We start from the raw sequence: 19,558 nt of genomic DNA on the forward strand, positions 1-19,558 counted from the left end.
CATAGCACCGGAGCAAAGTCAAAGCATTACAGACTGACTGCAGCCTCCATTCCGCCGCACCACTCAGAGAGAGGAGATAGGACAGGGTTGGATGGGGTGACAGCATTTGCAGTTTTCTTTTAGCTCTCGCTACTCTAGTTTGTAAGCAATACTCAAATTATGTTCATCTCTCTACATTAAGTCTGTTTTGCCCATGACAGTAATTGGTGAGTGACATCCCTGTCCTTACCTCAACTCATGAACCTTTTTCATCATATTTTCAATGCCAGTTCTTTTTAGGAATGGGAATGAGAAAGCAGTATGGTGGAACTGAGCTGTCGGAGTGACACCACTCAGCTGTGGGCCTTTGTGTAGCCAGGTTGGGCATGTCACAGGCGAATCAGACAGCAGTATCCCAGCAGCTTCAAAACATCTGCTGGTCTGCAGCCGTGCCAAGATTTATGGCGCAGGTGCCGCCCATGCAATCAACGTTGCCCTCAGGTCCCTGAGTTACCTATTCTTTTCTCAAGTCCTCTGTTCTTCTTTAAACACAGCTGTGTGCTCTGTTTTTTACATTTCTCTTCCCTCCTTCATTTTCAATTATTTACACCTAGATCTTGACCTCAAATGTCTCCCTGGATTGTGACTTTGAGTTACTCCCATAAGTCCCCCCCAGCTCTTGGTTTCACAATCAATATCACAGCACATTGGTGCTCACTCAGAACCCCTCCCCGTGCCAAACCAAGCCTTAACTTCCTGCTGGATCTGGTCCCACACCACAAGCCCTGCTCAAGAACCAGGCAGAGCTGGCAGACCTGTTTGTGCCTTGGTGAGATGCCTCTGGGTAGCAGGGCCTCAGCAAGAGATGCTGTGTCAAGCAGATGGTGCCTGACGCAGGGTGCAGGACACCATGTGAAGCCAGAGATGGCAGCTCCAAGAGGAAGTGTCTTGCTGCTGGTCCTGAAGAGACTCCGAGGACTTCACAGGATAATCCTGGGCTTTCCTGCCCTTTTCTTGAGGATGAAGGATTTGTGCGAGGTGACTGTGAGGTGTGGAGGAAAAGGAAAATCCCCAAGTGAAAGACAGGGCTTTTGGAAGTCAGAATAATCTCTTTTTGCCGGTAATTCCAAAAATAACTGAATGACACTAAAATGTTTTTGCGACTACTTAAAATCCTGTTCTTTACACCTCTGTATGTTTCTTATTGTTTTCTGGCCTCACAGCTAGAGATGGCCCACACCAACAGCATGCTGCTGCCCTCTCCCTGCGCTACTTGGCCTCTATGCCTGCACAGCCTCTACAGTAGTGCCACAGTGCCCCAAGAAAACTCCCTGTCTGGACAGCAGGCTTCATTGACCCTCTGAAGACACCTTTCTCTGTTCACGTAACCTGGATCCCTATCTGTGGCTTGTACAAATCCTAACATTTATGAGGGCTGTATGATGCCAGCCTGTGAAAAAGATCCTTGTGGAATCTTCTTTCTCCATTGCACCTCATTCCCCTGCTTGATCCATCTTGCTCACACAAGAGGTCCAGGATCACTAAAGCTTTACCAAACTCATACATGTTCCAGAAAAGCAGCATTCATTTTTCCCCACACATACTCCATGCAGGACCAGCACTGCTCAAGACCATTCATTAAGTACTAGCCACTACAAAAGGTGTCCAAGCAGATAACCACGGCTCTTTGAGTGAATCGATAAAACTTAGAGCTGATTGGGAGAAGATAACAGATTTTATTTTCTCACTTCAGGAATAAAGCCAAAGCTTGGTGACTACTGGTGGATGATCTACAGCTACAGAGAACAGTCTGGAAGCCACCTTCTCAGACCATGAGGATGAATCATTCTGTGGCTATCATGAATCAGGGCCCTGTGACAAGTGCCCTGAGCTCTTGCAAACATACATCAAAAGGGAGCAGCATGAGGTGAGAAAATATTGAAGGCTATGTGAGATGTATCACCATAACAAGATCCCTGAAGCAGTCATCCTCACCTCTCCAATACCTTTACTTATCTCTGCTTCATGGACCCAACCACTCCAGCCCATGTTCTGCACAACAGGTTCCATGATCTTGGGTACCATCAGCAGGCTGCAGGACTTATTTTGTGTCTGAGTATCAGCAAGACTTCATCTGGAATTTAATCCAGCATGGTATCTCTGCAATACCTGAATACCGCATGAAGCCTAACACCAAATAAAGTCAGTGGTAAGCCACACATTTTTTTTCTACAGACAGAGGCTGTCAGAAGCTTAGCAATGACAAAGATCTACACTGTGGCTTTGTGGCAGCATTCACCAATAGTTTTTGGGAGGAGGGTAAAGATGAACACTACTTTCACAATGACAAAATGAGAATAATTACTGGTTCTAACATTGCTTACAAAAGCTTTTTCCTGAGACAGTAATTGATCTGAGAAACAGAAGCTGAACCACCAAGAGAACTGACCCAAAAATCCCCATAAGGGAACAGACTATACACCAGACAATCTATGACAAAACACATACATAATTCAAGCCAGCACAAAACTACCATTATCATATGATGTTAACAAACAGTCCAAGGGAAAATAGATCTGCCTATAACCACACCTTACACCATCCCAAAATTTTTCAGCTGGCATATCCATTGTGCACATTTGTTACAGCTGTTCATCAGAGCATGGCCTCATTGTTCTCTGGACTTCTATTTTCTGTGCAGATCCACATCTTTTAGCTCTCCTTTTTCAGCTTAGGCAAGATAAACAACCATTCAGTGAGTGTCCATGTTCTACTTCTCTTCCTGGGGAGTGACTTGCAGATCAGATCTTACTAATTCAATCATTAACAGGCAAGAATTCCTAAAGATGTTGCCTGGGTTTGTGAGTTTGCCAGGAACACTACCACAGGCGCTAAAACATTCTTTGTTCTACAAGACACTTCTGCCCTTCACACACACCTCTCACAGCTGTGGAGCCTCATAACAGGGTTTTCCTCCTTCTGTTTTCTCTTGGTCAAGCAGAAGTGCTTGTAAAGAACTTTTAGTGTTTTGATCCTGTAACACACAACAAAGCAGATGGATTACTGAAATCATGGCATTTTATTTAATTAGCAGATTGGTATATCTCAATGCTGTAGTGGGGTATTAGCACAGCACTTCACCCATCATCATTTGCCATAGTCTCTTTCATTGCATAAGGCAAAGATTTAGGTGTCTAAGTTCCTCTGTATCTTATGCTTTTGGAGACAGACTAAACTTGTTGAGAGAGTAAGACTATAAAACCACCTCACAGAGGAGAATAGGAAGAAAAAGACTGTGAGAACAGAAAGACATCATAATTGCTCTTATTTGAAAAACAAAAGCTAGCAACACGATGTGAAGAAAAGGAATTAAAGAAGTACTGGCATTGTTAAGTCAAGAACTTCAAAGTCAAACAATTATGCTTGTCCAGCCCATGTGGGCCAGTAGCAATGGGAAGGGCCCTGTGACTTTCGCTGACTCAGTGCAGAGCTGCACACCAGTGATACCCCAGGTCCAGATACCCAGGCCACCAGTTACCCACCTGCCTGTTTAACATGGGTACACCTCTTTCCCTTTGGACAGACTAGCAGGATGAACTAGAGAAAGCGAGTTCTTGTTTTGAGAAGGAAGCATCTCAGCCCATTGCATCCCTAAATACACTGGTGAGGGAGGTCTTGCTCTTGGATGAATCTTAAGACTTACCTCAAAACAGCACTGAACTTATTCAGATGCTTATTTTTAAATGAGATTTAAGTCTATTGCCCTTAAGCAGTACTGGAAGTGAGTGGCCAATTCAGGACAATCATTAGTTTGAGATGGCTGTTCCCCCAGAATTTTTAAAATATGCTTTACCACATTCTGCGTGTATTTTGCAAATCATCTCCACAGCTTATTTTTCACAGACAAGTGGGAAACATCCCCAGTATGAGGACACACTGAGACATTTTTCAGATCCATGAGGGTTAAAATAATAAAAAATAAGTGCATATTTTCTCTTCTTCCCGCCAACCACAAACTCGAAGCTGCTTCATGTCACTCCTGTGTCTTTTTCCCTTGCCATCTGGTCTAGCTCTTAACTCCTCAGCATTCAAATCAAGTGGCTTCTTCCTTCTAGCTGAGACAAGCTGGGGACCAGGGACCGGGAGCCTTTGCCCTTATGAGTCAGAAAGGACCAAGACTACTCAATGTCAAGAGAGCTTCAGGAAATTTTGACATTCTATTTTAAGACAACAGTTCTGAGTTACTTGTGAATGGTTCAAATGTACGACATTTTTAATTAGAAAAGTAGTATGTTTGTTATAAACTCAGAGGCCACCCGCTGTTGGTTTCTTAGGCCTCTGTCTGACATGCAGGGGCAAGAGACTGTCTGAAGGAAATTAACATCAGAATATTTTTAGCACTGCAAACAAGCTCATTTTCAATCCCTAATGTTAATTTATTTCTTTCATTTATCTATTCTGGGATTTAATCCACTGTCCTGTTTCATTTTGTTTTTACTATCCCGTTTTATCCTCCTAGCCTTAAGGAACAATAGACTTTTAAGTATTTGGAGCAGACACTGTGTGATGCCTTTCATGAGGGACTGGCTCAGGATTTTTACTTTTAAGGTTTACACTACAAGCAAAGCAGTCTATTTTGTAGCATTGCGTAGTTTGGCAGGAGATCTTGTGTTCCTTGTAAAGCTGTGTGCAAAGTATATGGGATCTTGGATGTCTTTTCTGGCCAAGCTCTTGATGTTCTTAGTTAATAGTATGTCGTATGCATTTGCACTGGTATGTGCTTAGACTATGTATATATATCCCTGCTGAAGTACAATTGCTTTCGGTGTGTGGTCTGTGGAGAACAGCAGTTGAAGTTTGGCCTCAGTGCACACAACTATGACAGTAAATGGTCAACTACACAGTCCTTTTCGATATCAGAATGTACAACTCCTAAGAAGGCTCTCAAAAACAAAACAAAGATCTGAAGATATTTCCAGCTCTCAGCAGAGTCAGTTTACAGTATTTAACTACAAAGATCAGACAGACTGCACTTGACACTGCTGGGAACTGACAGATGTTTTTGAAAAAAAAAAAAGTGAAAATCAGCTAAAAGATTCCCAGTTGTTTACTACATTGTTAATAAAATGAAGTTTCAAGAACACTCACAAAGGAGAACTGGGAATTACCCGACATTTTCAAAATTGTTATCCACCTATGTTCCTGTTCATACTTATAATCAAATCTACCTTATGTAACAGAAGGAAGAGAGTTATAGTCTGCAAAATTAGCCAGTGGCTTATTTCTTGCAATTGAGTAAAAATGACATTCATGACATTCTCTTCATTACAAATGAAGAGAAATAGCACAAGAAACCATCTGGAAGATCCAGCCTGTACAGTGGGTAACTTAAATTCACAAGGGAATGCTGCTTCAATTTTTCCACTTAATATGAGATCTGTTAGACTAAATCACCATAGCTTCCCTCATCAGAAATCCAACTACTAACTTTTCTAGTTTATTAGTAATTCTGTTCATAGTTCACATGCATCTACTTGCCTAAAGTCACAGAATGCACAGATCGCCAGGAACTGAACTGAAATCTCTGAAGAAGGGGGCTAAATGCAAACACAGGGTAACAGAGGAGGTTGACAGTTAGCTGCTAATGGGGCAGAAAGATGCTCCACACAGTATACAGCAGATCTGTACCATCACCCACTAAACCAGCCTGGTTTTCTTCCCAGAACTGTACAGAATTAAGCAAGAGGAGAGCCAAAATGATATCTAAACACTTCCTCTTTGAGGAATAAACAATGAATCCATGCAGATATTAATGCCTGTCTCTTTAGACTGCTATTTCTGTTGATGAGGATGACTGATAAACCTCCTGAGAATTATCTTTTAAACTTTCATGATCTTTAACCTCATACGTTTTCCTAATGTGGTCAAATCTTCCTTTATTTTACTCAAGACTTGCTATCTCTACCCTACTTACAGTAGATAAAGGAAGGGGGGAGATGTGGTTTCCTCCTTTGAAGCAGCCCTTTAAGCACTGAGTACCAGTATGCCTCCCTTAGTCATCCTTTTTGATTAAGTAGCTCCAAAATGTCATTTATTTCCCATCTTTTCTCATAGGTCACATATCCCAGAAGCTCTTTCATTGCTTGCCTCTTCTCTGAATTATGTTGAAACAGCCCACATACTTATTAAAGCCATGCTGCACCAACTAAACAGTACTGAAAAGTGAAAAACTTTCACGCACTCTTCAAGCTATGCTTTTTGTTTGTATGAATAAGGATTTGTCACTTGAATAGCAGCAGTACTGTTGACGCATTTTTATGTTTTCACAAATTCAGTCCTTGTTCTGCCACTTAACCATTGACTCTCCAACAACACGCGACTGACTGTTCTTTGTGCTCAATTCGATTAAAATCACATCCTTTATGCATCCTGTAGTAGGCTAGCATACATTGTTTCCCTGATTTACTAATCTGAACAGCATCAAAAGCATTGGTAAAATCAAAACCTCTGAAACACGCTCTTTCCTCCATGCTCAGAAGGCCAATTTCACAAAGTCTTAGAAGGAAAATAGGCTGTTGTGCTTAGAAATAGTTTCATAGCTTATTATGACTTGAAATTAATCTGAAAAGTCTTCAGTTTTTCTTTCCTACTGTCCTTCTCACGGTCATGGAAAAAAATATAAAAGAGGATTTGAGCAGAGGATACAAGCATGTATTCAGTTCAACTATGAACAGTTTTGCAGATGAAGTCACTGAAGTCAGTATACAAGGAAATAGCAGAAAAAAATAATTACAGAATTAAACTAGGACTCGTTTACTGCAGCAATGCAGAATCTATTGGAAGCTAACAGATTTCACAGCTAAACAGTAGATAACAAACATTCAAAAGGATAGAGTGGAAAGTCACATGAAAAGCACATGAAAATTGTTAGGTCAATGCTGAAAAATGTTTCTAAATTGTGTTCTAGAAGTGAATTTAACAATCAGAGGACATCCCGTCATTTCCAGGAAAACAGAAAAGCTTATTTTATCCTGCTTATTCTTGGCAAGTAAAAGTAAAATTGTATGTTCTGAATTCAAAGAATCAAAGAATTCAAAGAATTCTGTCTAGATACTAAGTGAAGAAATAGAGCCAAGCACCATTCTTGAACGAGAAAGTAACTTCTGTTTAGAAAATTGGTTTTAATGGACCGATTAGGTTCTCTCTCACCTACCTATAAAAGTGCTTCAGTCCCTACAGTTAAGTATATTAAAGCCAATTTTCCTTCCATACAGATAACCCTTCTGTAGCTTCCTACTACTATGAGAATGAAATATTTCCATTTGCATACGTTACATCCCATGAAATCGTTAAAGAAGTTAACCAGTGAAAGATTATAGCTAAGATGCATTCAAATAATAGAATCTCTGAAGTAGGCAGTGGTTCCTAGAGGCCCTCTGCTCCAAATCCTGCTCAGGGGAGGGATAGCTTTGGAGTCAGACCACACTGCCCAGAGCCTTGCCCAACTCTGGCTCACGTTACTATTCCAGTAGTTATTTCACCATTAAACCTTTTTTCAGAGGAACGTTGTTGCAATTTGTCAGGTTTCTTGGCTTTACCGCACACAGTAGTTGTGATGAGCCCCTGCTCCTCCCACACTGGATGTCACTGTACCCCATTACTGCACCATCAGCACTCTACTTGCCACATACCTTTTATATTCTATTCAAGAAGGCACTTCTAAAAGAAATGCTGCCAGCATATTTGAGAAGAATTGAAATGGTTAAGTAGCATCTGATCAATATGAAGGGTTTCTTCTGTCCTATATTCATGCTTACAGAATGACCTACAGAAACCTTCCAAACAGTACTGGAACTACACCTTCCACACATTTTTATGGTGTTATTCAGTAAAGAAAGAAATCTTTAGGGGACTCATATCAAACAAGGCAGTCAGGATTTGGCATCAGCAAGCTATTTAAAAAAGCTTCTCAGTTTTACTTAGAGCAAGGAAGATTTGTCTGCTGAATAACTATGCTGTGCAAAGTACCCCTGGGGCAAGAATATGTTCTGGAGCACCTCACTGTTGGAATGGAAAGTATGAATGCCTCGGAATGCTGACAAAGTACACGTAGGAGTGTAAAACAATTATATTCCAACTGTTCCATAAGCCTACCTGCATTTCAATCACTCAACACTGGCTTGCAGGAACAAGTCTAACAAAGGCAGGTCTTCCGGTGGCATTCATGGCACTGGTGGAAGAATGTGTGGGTAGATAATTATTCTCATTAGCAAAATTTCTATTCACCTCATCTATTCATTCTATAGCTTATTCATGTACTCATTCTAGCTTCAAGAAATGGAGAACCTTCGTAAAGTAACAGCAATCCTCCAACATTATTTGCCATATATTAAGGCATGCAAGGAAGTATCAGACTCAGAGGTCTTAGACTTAAATTATCTCTTCTCTCTTAATCTCTGTGCAGGAGGTTGAACCTTACATGTTAAAATACATTGTTTCATCCACTACAGATTTACAGTAAACAATAATTCCCTCAGGAAATAAAAATAAAAATGCAGAGCTCATCTCAGTACCCAGAAATCATGATTTTAATTTAGGCTCCTTAGAAAAAATATTCAAAAATCAATATAGTCTCATCACTGAGTATCGCTGTCATTACTGAAAACAAAACAAAAAAATATATCTGTGCAGTGCAATCAATCACCCAGGTGGGCTTAAAATCTCAGCTTCCTCTGAAGAGTAAAATGAACGAGCCCCTCCTGCTTCCTACCAACTACGGCTGCTTTTCATCCTCACTGTTCTCAAAAGCACAGCTAGATGAACTCACACTAGAATGGCTGAACTGCATTTTCTTCCTCTTTGCCAGCTTACTGTCTGACAAAGTATCCCTTCTTTCCATATTCATAACGTCATCCTAACCAAAACTGCAACCATGTTAATGTATTTGCAGAGAGACATACTCTACAGAAGCTTTCAGCCTTATAACTCCCTCAATAGTTTGAACGGATTGCATGCATTTTACTTGAGAGGAGGGGAATAAAGAGAAACATAGAGACTTTGTGCCAGACATACAATATGATACCCGGGAAGTGGTATCAGTATCTGAGAGTAGGCGTCAGATCCACCAAAAAAGAATACCCCACTGAGGAAATGATACGTTGCTAGTATTTCAACTGAAGAAACATTCATTAATAACTTTATAAGAGCAAACACTTGTCCTGACTACAAAAAAGAACTCCACCATGTAGATTCCAGCCTTTCGGCTCTTGACAAAAAGGAAACTTTTAATAGTTTGGCAATGGCATGATCACTGAAAGAGACAATTTGATGACATCACTGCACTGAGATCCCAAACAGAAGGGCATGTCTCCAGAGGAAACATCTGGAAAGATCAAGGGCTTTTTAGCTTGTTTTTTCTGGAATCCAAAACCTTTCAAGCCTACCTTCTTCTCATAATTAGGCAAAAGTCTTCTTAGCAGGTGACTAATGGTCCCAAAAAATACAGCCTCCATTGTATTTGTTGAATAAACATATCTGTTACAGATACACGTGATATGTGAAAATCTGCCAGAGATAAATTTATGCCAGGGAAATTCCTTTGTTATCAGAATTATTTAATATTAAAATCAAAGGGTACTCTCTGAGAAATTGAAACCAAATTGATTTCATTTTCTAAAATTCAAGGCTTACTTGTCTAATTACCCTGCCTTGGTCCAAGCTTGGGAATGTTTAATAAGTTGTGGAAGAGACAGCTGGAAGCATATTGAGTCTTTGAAAACTACACATGAAGCAAAGGCAGACAAATTTCTCAAACTTCACAGTGTTCACTTTTCAAATGAAATTTAGTTCAGTGCTGGCTTACAGCTGTCCCCAGATGTCAGTAGGCTGACCTCTCTGCAAGAATTTCCTCTGATAAAAATCTCATGTCATTTGCTAACGTTTCTCACAAGAACCATAAAAATTTAGTTGTCCCTGCTGACCAGGAGCTCCAGGACACATCCATTGCTGTCAGAATGGAGACGGTCAGAACATCAGGTGAACAACCTGCTACCTTTCTATAGTGATTCTCACTGATACGACCAGAAAAAACACCTTGTTCTTAACTCTCACCTTGCTTGGTAATGGCACCAGGGGTTGTCAGCAGAATACAGTGAACACTTGGCATCTCTCAGACCTGCTGCAAAATGATACCAACTCAGACCAATTACTCTTTTAAACTATCTCCCCACTCTTGAGAGTTTACCCTGTAACCTGATATGAGGGGGAGTGCAGCCACTGAGAAAGAGAACTTCAAACATAAACTCATCATCTCTGCTGTCATACAAGGGAGAGGCATACATCCAAAGGAATAGGAGAAATTTTAGCACAGAAATAACTGTTGTAATGAGTGGGAAAATATGGATTATTAAACTGTATAAGAACAATATTTCCAAAAAAGCAGGAACTCCACGCACAGCTGGAATTCATATGTAGAGTTAGCAAGTGCTTGGGGAAGTAGCCATGTTCTGGGGAAAATTTCATTATACAAATATGAATCTACACTGTTTTCAATAGATTAAAATGTTTAGACATAACACCAGTCACTGATTCATGCAATATTTGCTCAGAATATTATGTTTATTTATAATTAATATAGTTTATAATTAAAGAAAGCTGTGGAATTTGTCAGTAAACATTGCCTTTGTAGGAAAAGGCAGTAAAGTTTGGATTTTCCTGTGTACACATAAGGGACTGTTCATTGCTTCTTATTGTTGTTATTTTTGCCAAAACCAGCAATAACATAATCAGTCCCACTTAAAAAGCATGTATTCATCTTGCATACACTCATCATTCTTTCAGTGACATCTTTACTAAGGAGCAAACATTATCCCACAGAAAATGACTTTCCAAAATGGGCCTGCAGGGACTATAAGAAAATTAATACAACGTTTTGCATCATCAAATAAAATTAAGTAACACTGTAGGTGACTTTTGTATATAACATTATAGTCTAGCGCTACCAATTTCTGAAAGTGGTGTGCTGCATCAATGTTTTGTCAATGGGAAAACAACCAGGAATAAGGATGCTGAAAAAAATAAACAAAATAGAAACTACGAGCCTGGATTCAAAACTACTGGTCTTGGTAATATTCTATATGGCAGCAGCCCTAGAATTCCCCTAGGAAACAGAATATGGATATAGAAGTCTGAAAAGCATACATTTTATCATATTTAGAATGTTGCTTGGTAGTCGAACAAAGATGCACTGTGTTGCCCACAACTGTGAGACTCCTAACTGAAACAGTCTATGTGCCAAAAGCTTTCAGTGTTGCTAAGTAGGACAAAATGGGGCACGTTTAAATTTATGAATAAATGCGTGCTACTAGTACTGATGCCTCCAGTATGCTTCAGGACTTACTTTCACCCATTGACCAGTCTGCTGATCAAATCTGCAGAGTCATTATGTCCATGAGGTAATTTTAAAATAGTAACGGTAATAGGAGCAACACGTTCATCACTAGGAAATCCACTGTGATAATACTAAGGAACAGTTTACAATTCAAGGTGATTCTTTAATAAACTGTCACCTATTCAGACAATTATTCTGTAGTAAGCCCTCACTCCTCAAGCAAGAGGCAAAAAGTTTGCTGCCCTCAGTACACTCTGCCCTTCTTTTCAAATGAACAGAGTAACAAAATACTTTTCATCATACATCTCACAAGAAGGAACAGTTTAAATAGCCTTTTAAATAGCTCCCAGAGTAGAACACTTATGACAATACAGTGTTTAAAACATCTGTTACACTTCTCTCAAAGCCAAAAATGAAAGTACAAAAATAACAGGAACCAATCCACATGACAGTGTCAAACATACCCAAAGTATAAATCAACAGCATCGTCCTGTCTTTTATCCCAGGCCTAGTACACCTCCAAATGTATCTCATGTGGGTTACTTAAAAATATTTATGAAAAAAGACAGGCTTACCATGTTGCTGAAGGGCATTCTTCCATTGCATCTTTGGCGCAAGCTGAAGGCCAGGTCCCTGCACCCAGAAAAATCTGGTCCATCACTGTTATGTCCAAACAAGGAAAGAGGCAGGCTGCAAGTCCTACCTGAAAGGTAGCAAGCACCACCCCCATTAAGAGTTCACAGTAATACTGGCATACAGCTGCAGAAGTGATTTTCCATTATCTCAAGGGTAAGGGACACAGGAAACAATCCATACTTGGCCTTAGTTAATGTTTTCAAAATACACATACCCCTCAGCGTTCAAGGCTTCCTTGGAAGTACAGCTTTTCACTGAAATCTATTTAATTAAGAAAAAAAATAACTTCCATGAAGAAAATATTCATCTATTACCAGTGGCACAAATTTTAACATAGTCAATGCTGTAATTTTCAACTCTTTCTGGAAAGCAAGTCAGACAAAACCATAGTCAGAAGGCCACCTCCCTGCAGGAAACGTGTTTTAGTGCCAGTGGTGGCAATGGTGATGAGGAGATAGTTGGACTAGATGATCTTGTAGGTCATTTCCGACCTTGTTATTCTATGATTCAGGCAGAGGTGATGCAGAACTCAACCGAAGGAACAAATGGGTCAGGTTTCAGGCAGCTCACAGTAAAGTCTTCATTCTTTTCTTCTTCTAAACAGCATGCATTTAGTCTCTTAGATGGAAGGAAATCTGCTGCTCTTCAGTTTGCTGGCCATCTAAGAAGAGTCTGAGAATGACTTAAATTGATGGAGAGATTCAGATCTTTAACAAGAGAGGAAAGAGGCAGCCCAGCTAACGCATACAGATAACCAAGTGCTCAACATTTGCCTGAAGAGTTCTGACAATATTTTCTCAAAACATATCTGCAGGGTTTCTTCTGGTTCTGCTGTTACTGCATGTCTCTGAACACACTTTTGTGGTAACTGGTTATGGAAGAGGCCTATGTAATTCAAAGTCATTGTGTTAAATAAGGGAATGAAATTATCTGGGAAAAAGTACTGTACAGAAAGATATTTTTCTTCTGGGTTTCTCCAAATTAGAGTTGGTTTTGATATGGCCAGGAATGTGTGAGGTCAGCTTCATCTGAAACTTGTCAGCTGTCCAGATGTAAAGCCTAAATCAAATCCGGAGCAGACTACCTCATTTCTTGCAAAGCTGTTTGTCTTCCAATCATTTTCTTTTCCTCTAGACAAATATCTTAGAAGTTAATAAGTTTTTTCCTTATAAAACCCAAGAAAAGAAAGTTCATGCTCATGCCATCCTCTGCTCTTCTCTGGAAGAGCGTAGTGTTTGGTAGTGCACAGATTCAACTCATGTAACAGTTCCAGGACTTGAATAACATTCAATTTTTCTGATCCCTGACAGCTCGAGGTGTGAATTTTCACGAGGGCCACAGAGATCGTTCAATCACACAATGCAACCTCCTCTGCGACATAGGCCAAACATTTCATTTAGCTAGAGGTCCAAAATTCTTGGTCAGCTCCAAAATAGATGCAGAGAAGAAGAGAAATAAAGGGTGGCGGCTGCTGCTGCTGCTGCTTGTGGATGTAGGGGCACGAGGCAGCTACAGGCATCTGACAGCAAATCCCAAGGCACTGAGAAGGTTGAATGAAAGGAAAGAAAAGAAAGGAAAAGAGAAAATGAAAGGTAACTGTGTCTAAAATTGACTCTACTGTTACTCATCTAATTCTCCTCCTACAGTTACACTGAAATAATCTTTCCATCTCTCAACTTCCTTTTAATTTCACCCAAAATATCACTTCCCCTGTTCTCAGCCCTTCATCCCTTTTTCCTCTTCCGCTGATTTCACACTCCCCTTTTTTTTTTTCCCCTCCCCCTCTTGCTGAATAAAATTGGAAGGCTCCAGCATCCTCTGGGTAGAAAAATTCAAATAGGCCTACCCAGCTAGAAAGGCTTTGACTGCCTCTGCCAGCCAGAAGTTTCCTAGCATAAGAGCCCCGATTAATGTGATACTTGGAAGTCAAACATCATTCATACCTACATTTTCAAAATAGATCTAGAAATAGTAACAGAAGTTGTTATTATGCTTCCACAGCAGAGATGTTCCCTAATTTTCCATAATTACAGCTAAGCCTCATGCACAGAGGATATAATTAGAAAAATAAAAACGTTTGTTGAAGCATTCAGTTGGTAGGCCTAAAATTGTAGTTTTAAGCTGTATGCTTGTGATTTCTAAAAATTACAAGCATCGGTTCTTGTAACAGGAAGTACTTTTATACAGGAATGTCAAGTCAGTTCTATATTGGAAATTTTTTTTTCTGGAATGCAGAAACAAGAGATTGCTACTGTGCCTATTCACTGTTAATGTCAGCAGAAACTGATGCTGACTTCAAGCAGAGCTGGTACAAACTCTGCAACTGAAAGAAATCCATTGATATAATTAGATTCCTCTCTAATCTGCTCAGAAATGAATTTGTGCTTTATTGAATGAAATAGAAAAAAGCATTTCACAAATATGTTTGGTGCCTTACTACTGCCCTTTCACATATAATTAATCATCCTCTGTATTTTTCAAAGGAAGAAATTACACGTGTGAGAATGAGAATTTGGAATTTGAGATAGACTCTACCACAGTATATATAGCCAGGCTGGTTCTCATCTTTATTCAAATCATTTCACGCTACTCTTGACAACCCTCATAATGTCTGAAAACTCCTTGAAGCCACACTGCTTGTGCTGTTCGTCCAGTGTGAAGTTAGATATCAATTGAATATTTCTCCCAGAATTTTAGAGATGGCTAAATTACGACATCAGTGATAAATTGTGTGAATTAGGAAACTACCTTTGTGGTGAAGAAACATGAGCTCCCAAATCAAGTTTATTCACATCTCCTTCATAATTGAAAAAAATATCCACAGCACCATAGCCCACAAACATATAGAGGTTCTTTGCATTAGTAGAATTTTGAAATCAGATAAGTTATCATAAGAAGAAAAATCTAGAGCTTAAAGTATCCTCTTGGAAAAAAATGATAATAAAAAAGACAAAAGTCTACACAGGAAGAGCGAGTAATGGATATCTGGAAAACTCAGTTGATCCAGCAGAACAAGATAAGGCAACTCAGTACTACAGAGTTAACTAAGGTACAGTTGACCTTCACCTACAAAGCAGACAGAAGTTCAGTTCAGCTGGAATTTAAACATCAGTCATAATTTTCTTTTGTTATCTGGATGCTCCAGAAATTCTTGTAGGTCTAAAGTCAATGAAAGCTCAAATAAAAGCAGTCATATTATTTGCATACAATTAAAAGGAATGAGCAGCTATCACCCTACTCAGAACCTCTGTGTTAGCAGATCCTCCAAAATCCTGCCCTTAGTCCCTGTACAGCAATCTCTGCAGTACTGAAAGATGGAAGCCATCTCTGCAGTTAATACCATTTTCCAGGCTACGTTTGCTTGAAGCTTATTTCAGTGCCAAACCCCCATCCAATATTAAAGCACATGTAATTGCTCAGCGGGACCTGAATTCAGTGCAGTGTTTAGTGGCCAGAGGAACTCTCTCCCACTGCATTACTGTATATATTCCCTGATGAAACAGCAAACCACTTTTCTAGACTTCACTTTATCAAACTCTAGTCTCAGTCTCACATCTCAAGACAGGTTTAAGCACTATATGCTGCCTCAGCCAAACGCGAGAGCCGCTTGCTTTCAGAGATCCCAGTTTTTGCTTGATCTTTACAACATTACAGGATCCAGCAAGAAACTTTGCTTTCCCAGCCCTACTTGTTCAAACACTGACCTTGATCTCAGCTTTATATACACTGCAGATAGTTCAATATTTCCAAAAAACAATAGTAGTCTTTGTTCTTGGGTGATCAGGATCCCACTCTACCTCCGATCTGACAGTATTCAGCAAGAAAATATCTCATTGCTTGTTTGCTTCAACAGTCTCTCTAACTCCAACCCTAACTTACCCATCTCCACGACCAGAAATTATCATTTCAGTCATTACCAGATGTAAATAAAATACATCCTGCAGCAGTCTGTCAGCTCTTGGTTTCTATTGTTTCCACCAGTAAATCTTCCTCCGAATCCCCAGAGAAATCAAACACTAAGCCTAATCCCAAAAGCCTACCTCAAATTCTAACACAGATATCCCAGCCAGCAATTGAATATGACGCAAGCCATACTTTCCCAGTGGTTCACACTTGAAGCCTGTTTTTACAGGCAATACAGGCTTCCTCCTCATGGCAGCAAGAGACATTTGTCAGGGAGAAGTTATACAGTGCAGACTGGGCAGGGGTCATCCAGTAACGCCTTTGTAATGTAGAAGATCCAACCTTCCAGGGTGCATTTCCGGAGAGAATAGATGGGACAGGAAATGGGCCAGCCCACATGATAACATCAGTGTTAACTTTAGTAAAATGATATAAACACTGTATCCTGTTCATGGAAAGATGGAGGAAGAAATGCTATTCAGAATTCATATAACAGTAATTACACTTCCTCATTAAGGTTCACGTTACTGATTACATTTTCCAATTATATTAAACAAGCCAAGCTTTTGTAGTGCATTTTAAAGAAACTGAGTGAAAGAACGTTCATGCTATGAAACTTCCTGTCAAATCATTAATGAATTAAAAAAAAAAAATCATTTTTGAGATTCTTATAGTCAAGTGAGTTTGTAATACTCTTTATTTACCTGTCTTAGCTGGAATAGCACAAATAAGTTTATAAATTTCTCCTGACATTTTTCAGCATAAAGGTTACAGGTGGATTGTACTCTCAGTAAATTTAGCTGGCAGTCAGTTGATTCTCAGAATATTACTAATTCTTAAATCCAGCCTCAATTGTGCCTCTGTTTCTTATATTTGAGAATAATAACACATTGGCTTATCTATAGATCTAGACCTGAAAATATAGCCTCCAAATAGCATTTCTTTTGCGACACCTGTAGCCTACAACTGATTTAACAAAAAAAGTGAATAGTTTCAGGAAAAAAAAAAAAAAAAAAAAAAAAAAAAAAAAGCAATCAGTAAATATGTTTTTAAGAGGGCAAAAACAAACAAAGTTAGTAGTTAGGAGACTCAAATCCATAAAGAAATGTAAGCGGCTTGGGCTCCAAGTTTTCATATCACTGTGGAGTCAGTGTTAAGAGTCAATCTGAAGCAATGCTTATTAAATTTCCTGAAGGAAAAAAACTTCATGATGTATCAACTCCATATTAAATATTTGCAGTTTTAAACATTCTATCGGATTGAGAAGTTCACTATGTGAGGTGCAGTGTACAAAATTCAATGCTGCTGAAAAAACAAATTGTAGTTGTGCTATTTTCCAACAATGTTGGCTGGTCTTGCTAAAGATAACGCTCCCTTCTACCTTGTCACTCTTACAATAGTTAAATTAGTTTCATAGGCAGCTTGACTTCCTTCCTTTCTTCCTTGCTAAAATTAATTGCTCATGCCTGAATTTATCACCACCATCCTTCCTGAAACCAATAATGAAACCAATTGTTGTTCCAAATCATGAATTTTAATTCTCCATTTTTTGTCTTGATTCTCTTTTTACATTCCATTTGAGATCAAGATCAGGTCAGTCTGTGCCAGACTGCTCAAGAAGCTTCAAATACAACACTGTAACACCATGGAAAGCGCACCAACAATAGCAAAGCAGCAGGGTCCCAAGCTGCAGCAAGTGAAGATTTGCTCAAATGCAACAGCCAGGGGCACAGAAATAAGGGAAAGAAGCTGCTTACCTTCTGAAGGCCCCAGGTATGCAAGGATCTCTAGCAAGACTCTTTTGCCACCACTGCCAACCCTTAAGTGAGGTCTGGGAAGGGGTGGATCCTGGCTTCACCATTTCTAGTCACTCAAGTACACTGCATGCACCTGAGTTCCCCTGGGTTGGCCCTGCCTTCCCACCAGGTGCTTGATCACTACTTCAGGCCATGATTCAGCATTTCCACTACAAACACAAGCCTCTCTCAGCAGACTATGTATTTGTGCTTCTAGTCTGAGACACAATCTATACCTTATATCATGCTGTGTAATTTTTTTCCCTGAGTATGGAAGAGGGAATTCAAGAAAGCAATTGCAAAATCTGAGGCTGTGCAGCCTCACAAAGTAGACTTCATAGATTCCTCTAGAGAGGTACATCCAGTGCAAGAGTCTTGCAGGTAATATGAAGCATCCCCTGTAGAAACCATGTCCCCTTGGCCACAAAAGGAACACTGGGAATCAGTTCTGTGTATACAAAAAAGTATTTGCTACTAACCCCTTGAAGCTGGGTTCTTGAGAAAATAACAGGCAAGATTTTTTTTTTTTTAACTTTTCTTTTTTTTTTTTTTTCCTAAGTCCAGAAGTGAATTTAAGATATTCATGTCACATTCAAAACAATTCCATACAGGAAGTTTTAATTGCTAAATCCAGGTAAAATGGCCCACAGAAATATTACTTAAATGTACTTACATTTGCAAAGTTTAATCAACACTGCAGGACACAAGACTTTCTACTTTGCATGAAAAGGAAAAAATAAAAGGAATAATTTCAAAAAACAAAAATAAAAAATCTGAAGCCATATTTAGGCTTAAAGATTAGAATACTAAACAAGGCAGTTTGGAGAAATACTTTCCTGAAGAAAAAAATCCAGTTTCTTAAGGAATTCTTTATTTACTATGTGAACTTCTTTCAAAGTATCAAATGAATTCTGTGCGAAGCAGAAACATGCCACAAAAAGGCAATTGTATAAAAGTCTATAACATGTTAAAAAAAATGCAATGCCACTGAAGAAAAAAAAGAAGAAAAGATAAAGAAAAAGCCAGTTTTCAATCATCTGACTCTAGGACTAGGAGCAGGAGAGGCATGCTAACTATGAATGTCATACAGATTCTATGTTATTAATAATTTCTGATGCTATTAAAACTAGATGGCCATTCAGTCGGATGTATCTTTTGTTTTTGTTACAGCCACCGAAGTTCTGCATTTGATCTCTCCCTCTACCTATTTCCTTTCTGAGCTTGTTCCCTGATCTATTTCAAGCATAATCACATCACTTTACATTTCCCTCTCATTCTTTCCAAATATTTTCTCTAAAGACTCCAACATGCCTTCAATTTCCCAGTATGAAAAAAGTCCAAGCACATCCTGGGTTTCCTTCTGTCTTCATTGAACAATCAACAAGAAGAAGTTGATTGGGTCTCATTCAGTGCTTTCCACCAATGATCTGGATGAAAGGATAGAAAGCACTCTTGCACCTTCAGCAAATTTGCTGATGGTATGAAGCTGTGAGGTCTCTGACACACACCAAGGCTGTGCTGCCTTTCCATGAGACCTGTATAGGCTGGAGAGTTGGGCAGAGAGGAACCTGGAGAGGTTCAACAAGGACAAGTGTAGAGGCCTACACCTGGGCAGGAATAACCATATGCATCATAGGGGTTAGGGGCTGGCCTGCTGGAAAGGAGCTTTCCAGTCAACTAAACAAATTATTCATAAGATACAGTTCTCCTCATTGAGATTGAACTAAGGAACAGTTAATTCCTTTGTGCTAAGGCAAATTGGTTTGTTTTCTTTTTTCCATTTAAATTTCTCATTCTTCCATCACTTGAATTTGGATGCAGTGAAATAGGAAGGCTCAGAATGGATTTGTATTAA

General features: G+C 39.4%; 1 long non-coding RNA gene across 4 annotated transcripts; it reads right to left on the reverse strand.

Annotated features, from left to right (window-relative positions):
• Positions 1 to 1,489: 1,489 nt before the first annotated feature.
• On the reverse strand, positions 1,490 to 17,803 carry LOC125693582 (uncharacterized). Of its 4 annotated transcripts, none has more exons than XR_007377166.1 (6): positions 17,665 to 17,803; positions 12,496 to 13,544; positions 11,944 to 12,265; positions 10,090 to 10,156; positions 8,134 to 8,209; positions 1,490 to 3,013 (listed from the first exon to the last, which is right to left on the reverse strand). It is a non-coding gene; the product is annotated as an uncharacterized LOC125693582 (long non-coding RNA). The 4 variants fall into 4 exon arrangements; XR_007377165.1 differs by having other exon boundaries at positions 11,944 to 12,071; positions 12,219 to 13,544; XR_007377164.1 differs by having other exon boundaries at positions 11,944 to 12,071; positions 12,185 to 13,544.
• Between the last annotated feature and the right edge of the window lie 1,755 nt (positions 17,804 to 19,558).

Source organism: Lagopus muta, chromosome 5 (genome assembly GCF_023343835.1).
Source record: "Lagopus muta isolate bLagMut1 chromosome 5, bLagMut1 primary, whole genome shotgun sequence".
Classification (NCBI taxonomy): Eukaryota; Metazoa; Chordata; class Aves; order Galliformes; family Phasianidae; genus Lagopus; species Lagopus muta.